This window comes from Schistocerca gregaria, chromosome 3 (genome assembly GCF_023897955.1).
Source record: "Schistocerca gregaria isolate iqSchGreg1 chromosome 3, iqSchGreg1.2, whole genome shotgun sequence".
NCBI classification, from domain to species: Eukaryota; Metazoa; Arthropoda; class Insecta; order Orthoptera; family Acrididae; genus Schistocerca; species Schistocerca gregaria.
In genome coordinates, this window is record NC_064922.1 from 896,819,684 (window position 1) to 896,833,976 (window position 14,293).

Genomic DNA, 14,293 nt, shown 5'->3' on the forward strand with positions numbered 1-14,293 from the left:
CACCATTTGTGGGTTCTGGTAAAAAGAATTATTTATTTCACACCATATAAATGAAACTACCAACAATGCCCACGTAACATAACTTTATAACAACAGCTGCAATGGAAACGATAAAAAGATAAACATAAGATCTTTTTCTATGTGCAAGCTGGCTGGTGCGAATTGAGAAAACTGGTGCGACATACAAGTTAAGGTTTTCAAAGCATTTGAAGCACATCTTTATAACAACGCCAAAGTCAAAGTTGATGTGCAACTGTAATCATAACAAGGAACAGTAAAATCTGTGACATATTTGGAAGTGGTATGTGTCACTGAAGTTGACAGGAGTAGGAAGGGAAGGGTATGTTTAAGCCGTAATATTTCTTATTTATTAAGTGTCACTGCTCTCTAGTTGCCGGAAACAGGTTCGATTGTGTACGACATCGCGTCAACAGAGACCGCGTGGGAATGTACATGTCACAGTAGAGAAGTCAGTTCGACAGCAGTGCAGCGCATTCTTATAGAAAATTAGTCGTAATGCATCGGAATCCCTGCTGTATGAATAAGTTATTTAGGACACCCAGTGAATTATAGTAGATACGCGATAATTTGATGGTTTACAACTACGAACATAAAGTAGCGGAAATCTATAAAGGTTAAATACTTGTTTCGCTTCAGGAGGAAAAAGTGTGAATAATTTGCAGTTGTGTGACCGTATTACTGCTACATGACACAAAGAGCAGCTGAAACAAGCAGAAAGATTTAAATGTCCAGGAAACTAGACAGAGAAAGGATAGTGCCATACCTCTGTGAGGAATTTGAAACTTTTAATTAAGGTCAGGAACATGTAGAGAAACTACGGCTGAAGTTTGAAAGAATAGTTGACCATGTGCTTTTAGGTGTGTGCCCAGTAGGACAGTTCGTAATGGAAGAAATTCTCCTTGGTGTACAGTGAAAGTGAAAAACTTCTAAAGAAACAGGCACTACTGAATAATGTATATAAAATAAAACATAGGCTATAGATAGATTTTGAATGAAACGTGTTTTGCACTCAATAGACTCAACACTTGAAGCCTTCAGTGACTTCGGTATCTGAATGTTATTAAATGATTTTTCACAATACTCGAGGAAATTCTAGGTGTATGTAAAGGCGATATTTTTGGTGCACAGCCACTCATGGATGAGACCGGATATGATGTTTAGAGTAGCTAAGGAAAATCGGAAATGCTTAACTCTGTTTCTAAATGTTCCTTTACAAGGAAAACCCAGGAATACTGTCCCAGCTTAATTCTCGTACCACTGAAGAGATGAGTAAGAGACATTTGTGTTAGTGGCATTGAGAATGACTGAAGTCATTAAAACTGAAGGAAGCTCCTTGGCCTATCAGATTCTACAATAAATTTTCAGCTGAGTTAACCTCTGCTAACTATATTCTATCATAGGTCCCTTGAACACTGCTAAATATTGCTCGCATACAGATCATGAGGATAAGATTAGAATAATTGCAGGATGCACAGAGACATTTAAACACTGATCTTTGCACACTTCATACTTGAATGGTACAGTGAGACCTACCCTCTGCTGTACACTTCAGTGGTTTACAGAGTATAGATCTAGATGTAAAGGTGTATGCAAATAAATCGGTATTATAGTTAACGAACTGGCAGGGTGAAAATTTCAATTTGTTTATTCAAAAAATATTCTTCTAAGACATGAAAAAAGGAGGCACTGTGCAACATCATCAACCAAATAACTGTAATCATATCTGAGTGCTGTTTATATTGACAGTGTCCAGTGGAAAATTCTGAAAGCTTTAACAACATTTTGATTTGAACCCTTATACTGTGCTTTCTGCTAGTACTCTGGAAAATTACATACATGTAGGTAGAATGTTTCATTACATTGTGTTCTCTGTGTCTTGTGGAGAGGATGTATACTTTGAGTGTATGGTAGTTCGCATGTACACTAATACAAATTTTATGAGGGCAAAGGCCTATGTATTGCTTCAGAATGGTACTTCTAAAAGAGTTTGTAGTTATCACGTATGGTTGGTCAGTAATAACACACACTAAGTATTGAATATGCATTTCTTAATCACTGAGCCAAAATGAAAAAAACATAACATAACAGAACAAGAAGTTACGTGATGAGAAGATGCTAGAACAAAAGCAGTCCAAAGAAATAAGTCAAAGGTAGGGCACTCTGCACGAGGGATGCCACAAGTTAAATTGAAATCTCCACATAATTTATTTTATTATGTCGAAAATAAATTTTTTTAAAAATTTAATGAATAATTTTAAATTACCATCAAACACTCTGCATTGCTGTGATCTTTCCATGAATTTCTACCACTATAGTTTCAAAATACTTGTTACAGGATCTCAAACTTTCAGTGTTCCCATATTTGTATCCTTTCTTTGATAAGTTATTTGTTTCAAATCCTTTGTATCCACTTAGTGAGCGATTCACTTGATGTAGGCCCTAGGTAGAGTCAGAACACATTTTTCAAACCCCCGCCCCAGTAGCGGCGAGTATGGCAGAGGAAAGCTTCGTCACACACATTCATAATCTTCGTGCCAGTGCAGTGGTTGTCGGCGCCGTCCGGTGCGAGAAGTAGGCACGTCGGGACCTGCGGTGCAAGGGTCCCGTGGGTCCAACGGCTACACAGGCGGAGAAATATTGGCCGAAGGCAGGTCGACAATGTCGGCAGGCAGGTCGACAATGTCGGCAGGCAGGTCCGTGAGTGACGACACTGGTTTCAGTTGATTAACAGACACAGTCTGTGGGTGTCCATGTAGTTGGATGATGAATGTGTCCGTACCATGATGTAGTACATGGTGAGGGCCCGAATAAGACGGATGCAAGGCTGCTCACAATGTGTCATCCTGCAGCATCACAGTCGCACGAAGCGAGGTCCTTGTGGATGGACATAGGTGGGATGGAGTGAGGGTGTGGAAGGTGGGTGCGGAGGCATGCGATGTGCATATGAACTCGGTCAATGAGAGTGGGAAGATCCACGGTAGTCGCTGACAGTGAATCCTTCATGAACTTGGCGGGAAAGAGGAGGGCGTTCGCCGTATAGAATTTCAGTGTGCGGTGCCACCGTTCGACCAGGTCGTTCTCCTGTCTGTGGTAAGCCGTGGTGTGAAATCTGGCAAAGCTGCAGAGTCATGCTAAGAGGATGGACTCAAACTGACATCCCTGGTCGGTCGTGAGAGACAGGGGACAGCCGAAACAAGCAACCTACACCCAGATGAAATAGCCTGCTATGGCCTCGGCCATGATGTCGATATGAGGGTCCACCTCAACCCAGCAGGTCACACAGTCAATGATCGATAAGATGTATCTGTAACCCTTGAAAGGAGGAAGGGGACCTATGACGTCAATATGGAAGTGCCAAAGACTCCCTGTTGGAATGTCAACCTTGCTGCGCTGGCACGGGACACATGCATGGGTCCAAGTGTGGCAGTTGTGCTTCATACCGGGTCAGACAAAACGCTCCGTAACCAGCGGTGTCGTAACTTGCGTTCCAGGATGAGCCAAGCTGTGCAAGGCAGTAAAGACCCCATAGCGAAGGGCAGTAGGGACCAAGGGGCAGGGTGTGCTTGTCGAGGTGTCACAAAGGACAGGGATCGTCAACCCTTGTAGTATGTGGGGCTGAACAGAGAGCAATGACTCTTCTGATATTATTTGTTGTATATCATCGTCTTTGGCCTGAAGTTGGGCGAGCTCTTCCAGATTCAGCGGTGTGGTTAGCTTGCAGGTGCCGGAAAGGTAGTGCGCCACAATGTTCTCCACACCGTGGATATAGTATGTGTCTGAAGAATGTTGACAGATGTAGTCCATTGGCGGAAACACCTCGGCGGAAGGATAACAAGTAGCATCTACGAGTGGCTTGTGATCTGTAGACTGGGTGAAAAGTACTTAAACCGACAAACTCTGGGATGTTTTAGGGTACATCAAAACAAATATTTTTCCCTAATGTCATTTTTTCCTATGAGGAGTATTTAAACCAGTTGAGGGAGATTTCTCGGGCAGCAAATTAATTAAATCAACAGACACTTTTCCATTTTTTTATGACAAAGAGACAACACATTAACACAATCCAATTTCAGTTACAGTAGATTTTCAAAAATGCCTCCATTGACATGTGAACAAAGGTTACACTGTCGGATGATGTTCTATCTGACACGGGCAACCAGATCCTCTTCTGATGCAACAGGAGTTTGAATAAACAAGGTTGCGCTTCTCTCCCCACACAAAAAAGTTCAGAGAGGACATATCTGGGGATCGAGCAGGCCATGGTACAGGACCACCTCTGCCAATCCACATTTTTGGGAACCGTCGGTCCAGGAACCGATGTACACAACGACTGAAATGTGCCGGTGCTCTGCCATGTTCGAACCACATGCGTTGTCTTGTAGGGAGTGGGACGTCTTCCACCACTTTTGGCAATGCTCTGGCGAAAAAATTGTTATAGTGCCTGCTATTTAATAGCCTAGGTAGCAGATACGGCCCAATTAAACAGTTTCCAACAACACCGACCCACACATTAATGAAGAAACCGCACCTGATGAGCACTATAGTTCTGTTCTTTTATCTTGGCGGTTCACGCATGCCCTCCCAGACGAGGGAGATTGCTGCATTGCCAGTTGCACACACCAAGAGAAGCAGCACCATAGTATAGTTCGCAATCTTACATTTAGGGAGGAGTGCACAGTGTACGAAATAAGTCACCACGGCAGCGTTAACCATTTCGCTGCTACGGAGACGTGCTCCCCGCATTCCGCGCTGTACGCGATTTTCTCATGACTCCACTGTTTGCCTGTGCAGACACATGGTGTTTCGACTGCTTTGACACACATTATCATTCGATTTGGCAAAAACTATTTCGCCCAAAAATTTGATTTTTACACATCTTCTTGACTGATACCTTCCCCCCCCCCCCCTCCCATAAATGACATAATTTTGTTTCAATGTTCAATGCAGTTCTTGTACAGCATTAGACTTAGTAAACCATTGCATGAAATTTTGAAGAGTTTTCAGACGTAAAAGTCCATAGCGTATACTCTCCATTTGGTTGATTTTAGTTGCCACTAGAAATTTCAAAAAATTACATTCAAACGAATAAAATTCATGAAGACAGAGACTTTGATATTGTTTTAAAATAAAGAAAATATTAGGCACCAAACAAGGTTTAAACTCAGAACCTTTCGGTTAGCAGCCAAACACTTTAACCATTACGTTAATGCAGCTCGTCGTTCAATAGATCTACTGGAGGACTTTAAAATATCGTGCAAAATACTGACAAAACACTGTCGGTATTACTATGAATTACTCACATTTCGTCAAAGTACAATAGGAAGTAAGCAATTACCACTGTTCTTTATTGCGAAAAAGTCGTTAGTGAAAATGATACAAACACCTACCCTTGCTACCTCCTGAATTAGGAGGCTTATTGCTTGTTTGGTTTAATTAATTAATTTGTATAAAGAATGCTTTTTCCAAACTTTCTATAAAAGAAAGTCTCCTATCAAGACATTGCTTTTGTTCAATTACTTTATTTATGACTGAATGTTTCTAAAACTGAAGACACTCGTCCGTGCTCTGCACTGCAGTCGAGCTCTGGCAACGTCGTTCTCTTTTCCTTGACTGACTGTGTTTTGTGACGTCAGATGCGCAGAACAAACCTAAACTCGGCCGCCAACATAAATGACACGCACTGTAGTAACTGTGGCATATGGATTATCCTCACTACAAACATGCAAATTGTGCTTGTTGAAGACTCCATCACACCCGAACGTTGCTTTATCGGTAAACAACACAGAGAATGGAAATACAGGATGCGTTCCACACTGTTCCAGGTACCACTGCGAAAACTATGCTCTGGGTGGATAATCAGCTGGTTCCAGGTTGTGGACACGCTGTAAGTGAAATGGACATAACAATTGTTCTCGTAGGACTGTTCTTACATTTGTCTTATTCGTCCTCATGTTACGTGCAATTGTACGAGTGCTGATGGAAGGATCCCGCTCCACATGTTGCAAGAGAGCTTCCTCATATTGCAGCGTTCTTACCATGCGACGGCATCCCTGTCTAGGTAATCTTCTAAATGACCCAGTCTCACGCAGCCGTTGGTACACAGCAGCAAAGGTCGTATGATGCGGGATACAGCAATTAGAATATTGTTGTTGATAAACCTGCTGTGGAGCTCATCCGTTGGGGAGTGCTACATAGTATGCACCAACCATATCATTGTAATAACTCCAGGTCTATCACTCCATTAGTAAACAGAAACAATGCACTACTACACTGGTGGATAGCAGTTGCCTACAACTGAAGATCGTAATACAGCCTCCACTGGTTCAAATAATCCTCATACGAAAAAATGACATTAGGGAAAAATATTTGTTTTGATGTCCCCTACAACCTCCCAGCGTTTGTCGGTTTAAATACTTTTCACCCTGTAGATCAAGATAGGTCGCCCCTTCAGGTCACTATGGAAAATTGCCTCGTACACTGCAAGCAACTCGTGGTCGAAAGCTGACCATTTACACTGGCTCTTAGTTAGTTTCTTGGAAAAGAATTGGAGGGATTGGGTGGAATCAGCGGCGTGCTTGTGTAAAACAGCACCCACAGCTGAGTCACTGGCATCTGTAGCGATTGAGACATGGGCCTCAGGATTATGGTGGGCAAGTGTGACGGCCTTGGCGAGGGCAGTTTTAAGGTTACAAAGTGCATTGAGCATGGGTTTGGTCCACTCCGACTTCCATTTCCCAGTGGTGTTCGTCAAAGAGGACATTGGTGAGGGCCATTTGGTTGGAGGCAGCCTGAGGAATATGGTGACGATAAAAATTAGCCATACTCAGAAAACGACGGCGCTGGGCTTAATCCTTTGGGAGGAGGGATATCAAGTATGGTTTCGGCATGAGAACTCATTGGTCATAGGCCGTCGGCGGAGACGGTATGGCCTAGGAATGTCACTGATGTGGAACACAGTTGAGATTTACCATGGTTGATCACGACACCATTGGCAGCAAGGATGTAATGAATGGCATCAAGGTGAACTTGATACTCCTCAGCAAAGGAAGAAAAGATCACTGTAGCATCTAAGTAAGCGTAAGCAAATGGCAAAGGGAGCAGAATGGAGTCAATGAACCACTGCCATGTTTGCGCATCATTTTTCAATCCATAAGGCGTGTAACAGTATTCAAATAGGCCGAAGGGTGTGATGATGGCCGTCTTAGGAGTGTCCGGGGGATGCACAGGGATCTGATGGTATGTCTCGGAACAATTTGAAACAGAGAAAAAATTAAAACCATATAGTTATTGCATGAAATCCTGTATATGAGGAACTGGGTAGATATCGATAGTGATGCAAGTGTTAAGGGACCTGTAGTCCCTATACATGCGTAAGGTGCCATCGTTTATAGGAACAAGGTGAATGGGTGAAGACCAATTGCTATTGGAGGGGTGAAGGACGCCCAAAACCAACAGATCCTGGACGATCTCCTTGGCGCGCAGAAGTTTGGAAGTGTTTAGGCGCCTGGCCTTATAACAGGTGGGCCGTTGGTGGTGCAAAAACCTACAAAAAGTGCCATTACTGATGGCAGATACTCATGAAGGGTGGTCAGCAAGAGGGGTCAAGAAGAGATCCGCAGGCAAAGTTGCTTCACTGACCTTGGTGAACCGAGGCGGCGTAGGTGGGACATTGGCTGTAGTAGACGATGGAAGGCATGGTGAAGGAGCAACCCTGTGTGAAGAATCAGGAGGGGCGCATGCAGGTGCAGCTTGGAGATTCGTCCGCAGGGATGCGAAAACGACAGCTAGTGGTGGAATGCTCAACACGGGCAGGTTGGTGAGAAGACGTGGTAGAGGCGTATGTTGGGTTGCCTCGTTGCGGTTCTGCAGATAGACGATCTATTGGCAATTCAGCAGAGGTAGAGGCTATGCGGGTGCATAAGGCAGCATTCTGGGTGCGGAGTTTGTTGATTTGTGAGCGCACGTTTGACATGTCAGTGAACTGTGCAGTAATGCGCTTAAGCAGGGATGCACATGTGGAAAGCGTAGCCAAGCAGGTATAGAGCAAAGTCATCCTGAACTCACGCGAGCATGGAACAGCAGCATCAGATGGCGGCTTGCAGGTCTGGTGAAAGGTCATAACAATGTAAAAAATCCAAGCCCGATCACAGGTTCATCCACATCAGCAACATGGAAGGTCCAAGGGAAGGCGTGGACAGGTAATAGGGGAAACAATATCATGATGGAGCCATGGACTGCAATAGGAGAATGATTATCAGCAATCAAGGAGAAGGTAGTAGGTGAAAGTGTCACCGGCATAACGCTAACTTCGACGCTAGTGTTGACGTGTCTGTGGCATAGAGACATCGCGTTGCTGAAGCGAGTGGTGCCATGTCGGACAGTAGGTGCCGTGAAGGAACATGGTGGGATGTGGCATCTAATCATGCCCGCCAGAATTGTTTGGGTATCGCGCAAGGCGCACAACAATTGCGGGCCGCATCCCCGTAAGTTGCATGGAACCAGCACAGCGGATTGGCCAGTAAGCAGGGCAGTGCGGAATGGGAGGGGACCACAGCTGATTGCATTGGGGCCGGTAACCAATCGGGCTGCTGCTCAAGCGAGGTCAGCGGCCGTCAGGAAACTGTAGGCAGTACCTTCTCTAGACTGCTAGGTGACAGCTCCTGACTGGCAGCTGAGGCCCCTATGCGAGTGCGCTGGCCTCTGCTGGCAGAGAGCAGAACACTTCAGGTGTGCCAACTGAGGGTGATGGAGATGTCATCCATGACAGGCGGTGTCTGTGACGAATGATAGTGTAAGCTCGATCTTCCATGCATAAACAAACGTCAAGTAGATCAGTGACGTGAGACAGTAGATGGATTTGCCGATCTGAAGGCATTTTGACCATGCACAGGGTCCAAAACGCGGCATCAAGTAAGGCTTCATCGTCAATTAATACACATAGCTGCCGCCAAAGCTGGGGAGTGCAGTTGTTGAGAAGCTCGTTGTGAATAATGTGGTGGATGGTCTCCACTGGAGGGAGACAAAGGCACTTGATGAGCAGTCCTTTTGCTGTCGAATACTTGTGCAAGTTTCTGTTGAGGTTCGGATGAGCAGGTAGCTTGGGAAACCTGCTGGGTAATACATGTTGAGGCAGCACCAGCAGTCGGAGATATGCAATCAGAGCAGGATGCCTCCGACACTGGAAGTGCAGTAGCAGTGAATGGTGTGTTGCCCAAGGTCTGCGTGGGGTGGCACCCGCATGCAGCACACAGTGTGGAGGTGGTGGGCATAAAAGTCGCCACAGTGTGTCCAGACGAACAGGCCTGACAAAGAACACGGCACAGGTATAACAGCTAGTGGCGTTGCAACAGCGGGCTGAAGGCGGTCGAGGTGCAGCCATGAGGAGGCTGACCTGGGAACTGCAAGAATGTGCAATCCTGTGCATAGAAATGTTCGATTCATGGTTCTGGATCTTCTTTGGCATGTCAAACCATCTTGAAGATAAAGGCGTTGATGAAGGATAAACTGCAATGTCTTTAACTGGAAGATCATTCCACAATGTCATTAGGCGGCATGCACTGTTCATGTTGTGGCTGTTGTGCTGCCACACTAGACGGTGGCCATGTTGAGCTGGTTAAGGTTTGGTGGCCGTCGGCATGGCCGGGCATAAATAATTGTTCACTTTTAACCAAACTCGCATTAGATACATTTGACCACTCGTGGTCCCAAGCATGGTTAATAGGGTATGTGGCATTTGCACCATAGATCCATTGTGGCGGAAACAATGTGGGCTGGCACATGAAGTTCATAAATGACGAAAACAAGCACAAAATAACTCACAATGAGACGATGATGATGATGACGGTGTTGGGGTCACCAGTGTGGTTATCACATATGGTTGGTCAGTAATAACACACACTAAGTAGATTTATTAATCACTGAGACAAAATGATCAAACGTGGAAGAACAAGAAGTTACATGCTGAGAAGCAGCTAGAACAAAAGCAGTCCAAAGAAATAAGAGTCAAAGTTAGGGCACTCTGCGCCAGAGACGCCACAAGTTAAATTGAAATCTCCACGTGGTTTATTTTATTATGTAGGATATAAAAATTTTAAAAAAGTTCATCACACATTTTAATGAATAATGTTAAATTACTAGCAAACTCTATGCATTACTGTGATCGCTCCACAAATTTCTAGCACTGTGGTTTCAAAATGCCCATTACAGGAGCTCAGAATTTCAGTGTTTCTAAATTTGCATTCCTTCTTTGCTATTTGTTTCAAATCCTTTGTATCCACTTAGTGAGCGATTCACTTGATGTAGGTAGAGTCGGAACACATTTTTCAAAGCTTATTTCAGGTAAAGCAGATGCCAGACTGAGATTCATTGGAAGAATCCTAAGGAAATGCAATCCGACAACAAAGGAAGTAGGTTACTGTACGCTTGTTCGCCCAATGCTTGAATACTGCTCAGCAGTGTGGGATCCGCACCAGGTAGGGTTGATAGAAGAGACAGAGAAGATCCAACGAAGAGCAGCGCGCTTCGTTACAGGATCATTTAGTAATTGCGAAAGCGTTACGGAGATGATAGATAAACTCCAGTGGAAGACTCTGCAGGAGAGACGCTCAGTAGCTCGGTACGGGCTTTTGTTAAAGTTTCGAGAACATACCTTCACCGAAGAGTCAAGCAGTATATTGCTCCCTCCTACGTATATCTCGCGAAGAGACCATGAGGATAAAATCAGAGAGATTAGAGCCCACACAGAAGCACACCGACAATCCTTCTTTCCACGTACAATACGAGACTGGAATAGAAGGGAGAACCGATAGAGGTACTCAGGGTACCCTCCGCCACACACCGTCAGGTGGCTTGCGGAGTATGGATGCAGATGTAGATGTAGATATAACTGCAAGGTAGCCCTACATGGAATATAAGAATTAAAATATAAAGAATTGTTCGATAAACATCAGCACAGTGCAGGAGTTTTTCAAATTTCCCCATTAATGTAAATCAGTGTCCACTAGCAGCTACATTTCATAATTCCTTTGTACTGATAGTGGCTGTAGGATCAAAATGGTGTGTGTTGTTTTTGACATGTCCAAAAGAGCAGACTCTACATATACAATTAAGGGGAGATTGGCCAATGATCTTGTCAGTGCAGATTCACACCACATTCGAATTCTTATGGGATTTGGCAAAACGCTACGAATAGTGAGGATAATGGGCAGGAGCACTGCATCAGTAATTTGCAGGTAAGTTGAGAATTTTGGTCTGACGAGAGGCATGCTAGGGAAGTCTGTGCAGTTGCAATGACCACTGTGTCCAGATGGCTCAGTGGTCAGAGCATCTGCCTAGTAAGCAGGAGACCTGAGTTCAAATCCGGGTGTGGCACAAATTTTAAACTTTCTTCATTGGCGTAAATCAGTGTCCACTAACAGCTACATGTTGTAATTCCTTTGTGTCTTAATCTCTACCTCCTCCATATCTGTGCTGCATTGAAGTAGAAGTTATATCCACACACATTCAGCATTCCTATTTCACTGCTGAAATGTCCTGAAATTTGTATATGTGAAGTGCTTTGGAACACGATTAAGAATGGAACAAACTCTGTTAAACTCTTCTAACATTAGCATTGTGAGAGATGATATTAAATTCAAATGATTGGCTTCCAAATTCAGTGAATTGTTTCTACAGTAGCTGATAACATGAGGGGGGGGGGGGGGTGGCAACATAGAAAGCAGATTTATTAGACTTGGTTAGACATTGAATGCACCATCAAACAGCAGTTTTGACAAATCATCTATTATAGAAGTCACAAGAATCATTAGGTCACTGAAAAGCAATAGGCTAACTCGTCAATTTCTATTTCAGTGAAAGTACTAATGTCTTGTGCCAAGATAAAAATCTTCTCGGTTTTGAAACCACATCAGTCCCAATAAAATTCTTGAGTTTTTGTGTCTAGTTCTACCATTGTCGTAAGGAGTAAAACTACTGACTGCCAGGGATGGCACTGTCTTGTGCCAACTTGGTAATTCCTTGTCTGAGTTACCTTTGCAACCAGATAGTGGGTCAAGGTACAGGTCTTGAAATATTGAAGTATGTGGTAGTACACTCATTTATAAAAGTGGAGATAAACAAGTGACCTCTTGTTAGAGACCCATCTCTCTCCTTTCCATGCGATCAAACAGTTTTGAGAAGGTATCACAACAGAGCATTGAACCACTTCTCTGATAATAATCTGTCAACAGCAGCTCAGTTCAGCTTCTATAAGAGCTTCTGTACAAAGGAACTAGTAGATATCCACAAAAACTCAGTTCTAGTTTAATAAAACAAGAAAAGCTGTGCTGTTGCCATTTTATGTGATCTTACCAAATTCTGTAATTACATAGATCATAAATTCCATTAGGGAAACTAAAATGATATATCATTAAATGGTGAAGTCATGTATTAACAATACAAAACAGAGGGTCACATTGACAAGTGCTACAATAGACATAAGACTGAATTCAAAGTGGACATCTTTAAATATTGTTTTTCCACAATATTTGGCAATTGGCTCCTCCTGTTCTTGGCCTGTGTAAATAACTTACCTGAGACATTGGAGAACACTTCTGAAATGTCAATATTTGTCTTAAAGTTTAACATCTGATCTTACAAAGATTGGTATAATGCAATTTCAAGCAAATAAAACTGATTTGCAGACAACGGAAGTAGAGGTCAATTGGCACACCCTGAGTGAGGCTCTGTGTATGAAATTCTTAGGCATCTAGATGGATAATAAACTGAGATGGCACCTGCATGCGAATATGGAGAAAGTATCAAGAACACTGTCAGCTGTAATTTCATCTCCAATTTATTTTCCTCACTACTTTTTCAGTGATATAATATGCCACCATGAGGCCCTAAACAACAAAATTAGCAGCAGTGTTACTAACAAGACTTGCATGACGTAAAGTTACAAACTGGATACATTAGAGCATATTTGTCATTGATAATATCTGAGTAAGTCTCAAAAATGCCAGTATGTAAGGATAATCCACAAGCTACATTTCTTATGTAATACGGAGGATAATAAGAACTGTAAAAACAAGTCTCCAAATATGGGTAAGCCAATAACGAAGTATATGTTCTTAGTATATCAGTGATAGTTAAATATCAGTTAGATAAGTGGACAGTTATAATAGCAGCCTAATCTTGCTACTAATAATCCTACACACAAATTTATTCATTATTTTATTTATTTGTCCGTGGACCATTTGGTACAATAGTATTGGATATGTCAGCATCATACAGAAATATTTACATATAAATTTTTGCAAAATAGTATAGGATAAAATGAGGATAAGGCAGGAAATCTACTATGACCTCATCAAAGGAACCATCATAGCATTCACCTCTGCTACAGGGGACTCTATGGAAAACCCAAGTCAGAATGGCTGGACTGAGGATAAACTCCAGCCGTTCTGAATGTGAGTCCACTACATTAAGACTGGAGTAGCAAACTCCCTCAGTCATGCTTGTATGGAGAATAAAAAAATCTAGATTGTGAGTGCAACATGCCCAGTCAATAAGTAAATAAATGAAAAAGAAATTTTGAAAATAAAACTGCTTCTGAAAAAGTGAAAACATATGAACAAATCACATGACACTGCATAAAGTACAAAATGCACAATAAGTCAATCAGTAATGTCGGTAAAATGTGAAACTTTGATTTAAAACACAATAGCATATTGTGTAGCACTGCTAAAAGGTATAAAGCACAAGGGTATGAAAACCTGCTAAGAATATAATATAACCATCACAATTAGGTTAGCACCACAACTTATCTCAGCAAAGGTGTGTCGCACTGCATCTAAAACAGAGGATACAGAAGTCCAACAGGAGAATCGTTCTTTGCAAAGACCAACACAGTGCTATAGCTCCATCAGCAGTTAACAGAATCACAGGAACTCAACATAGAATCATACAGGGTAATGTATTCATTTACATTGTAGAAACTCTTCTGAACAAAAAGTGATTTTAACTATGATCTAAAAGCTGTTTTCATCTCCAGCATCTTTGTATATGTTGGCAGTGCATTATTTTAAAGAACGGCACCAACATGACTCATGTGTCTTTGAGTGCAGGTTGTTGTTCTGTATGGAGGGACCAATGGTTGCGAGTATTATAACTGTGATAGATGAGGTTGGTTAGCAGATTACCAACTCTAGCTCGTCATCAAGCCATATTTGTATATGTACAAGGAGGGGAAAAAAAAGTCCAAACTGAGCTAAGTGACAAGATTCAAATAGCG

At 42.7% G+C, this 14,293-nt stretch overlaps 1 protein-coding gene across 1 annotated transcript in view; it reads left to right on the forward strand.

The window, feature by feature from the left end:
* Positions 1-244: 244 nt before the first annotated feature.
* The window catches only part of LOC126355168 (zinc finger protein 501-like), a 57,840-nt gene continuing 43,791 nt past the window's right edge, over positions 245-14,293 (forward strand). Inside the window, exon 1 of the mRNA XM_050005379.1 lies at positions 245-340. The gene's annotated coding sequence lies outside the window, so the exon portion shown is untranslated. The remainder of the gene's footprint in view (positions 341-14,293) is intronic.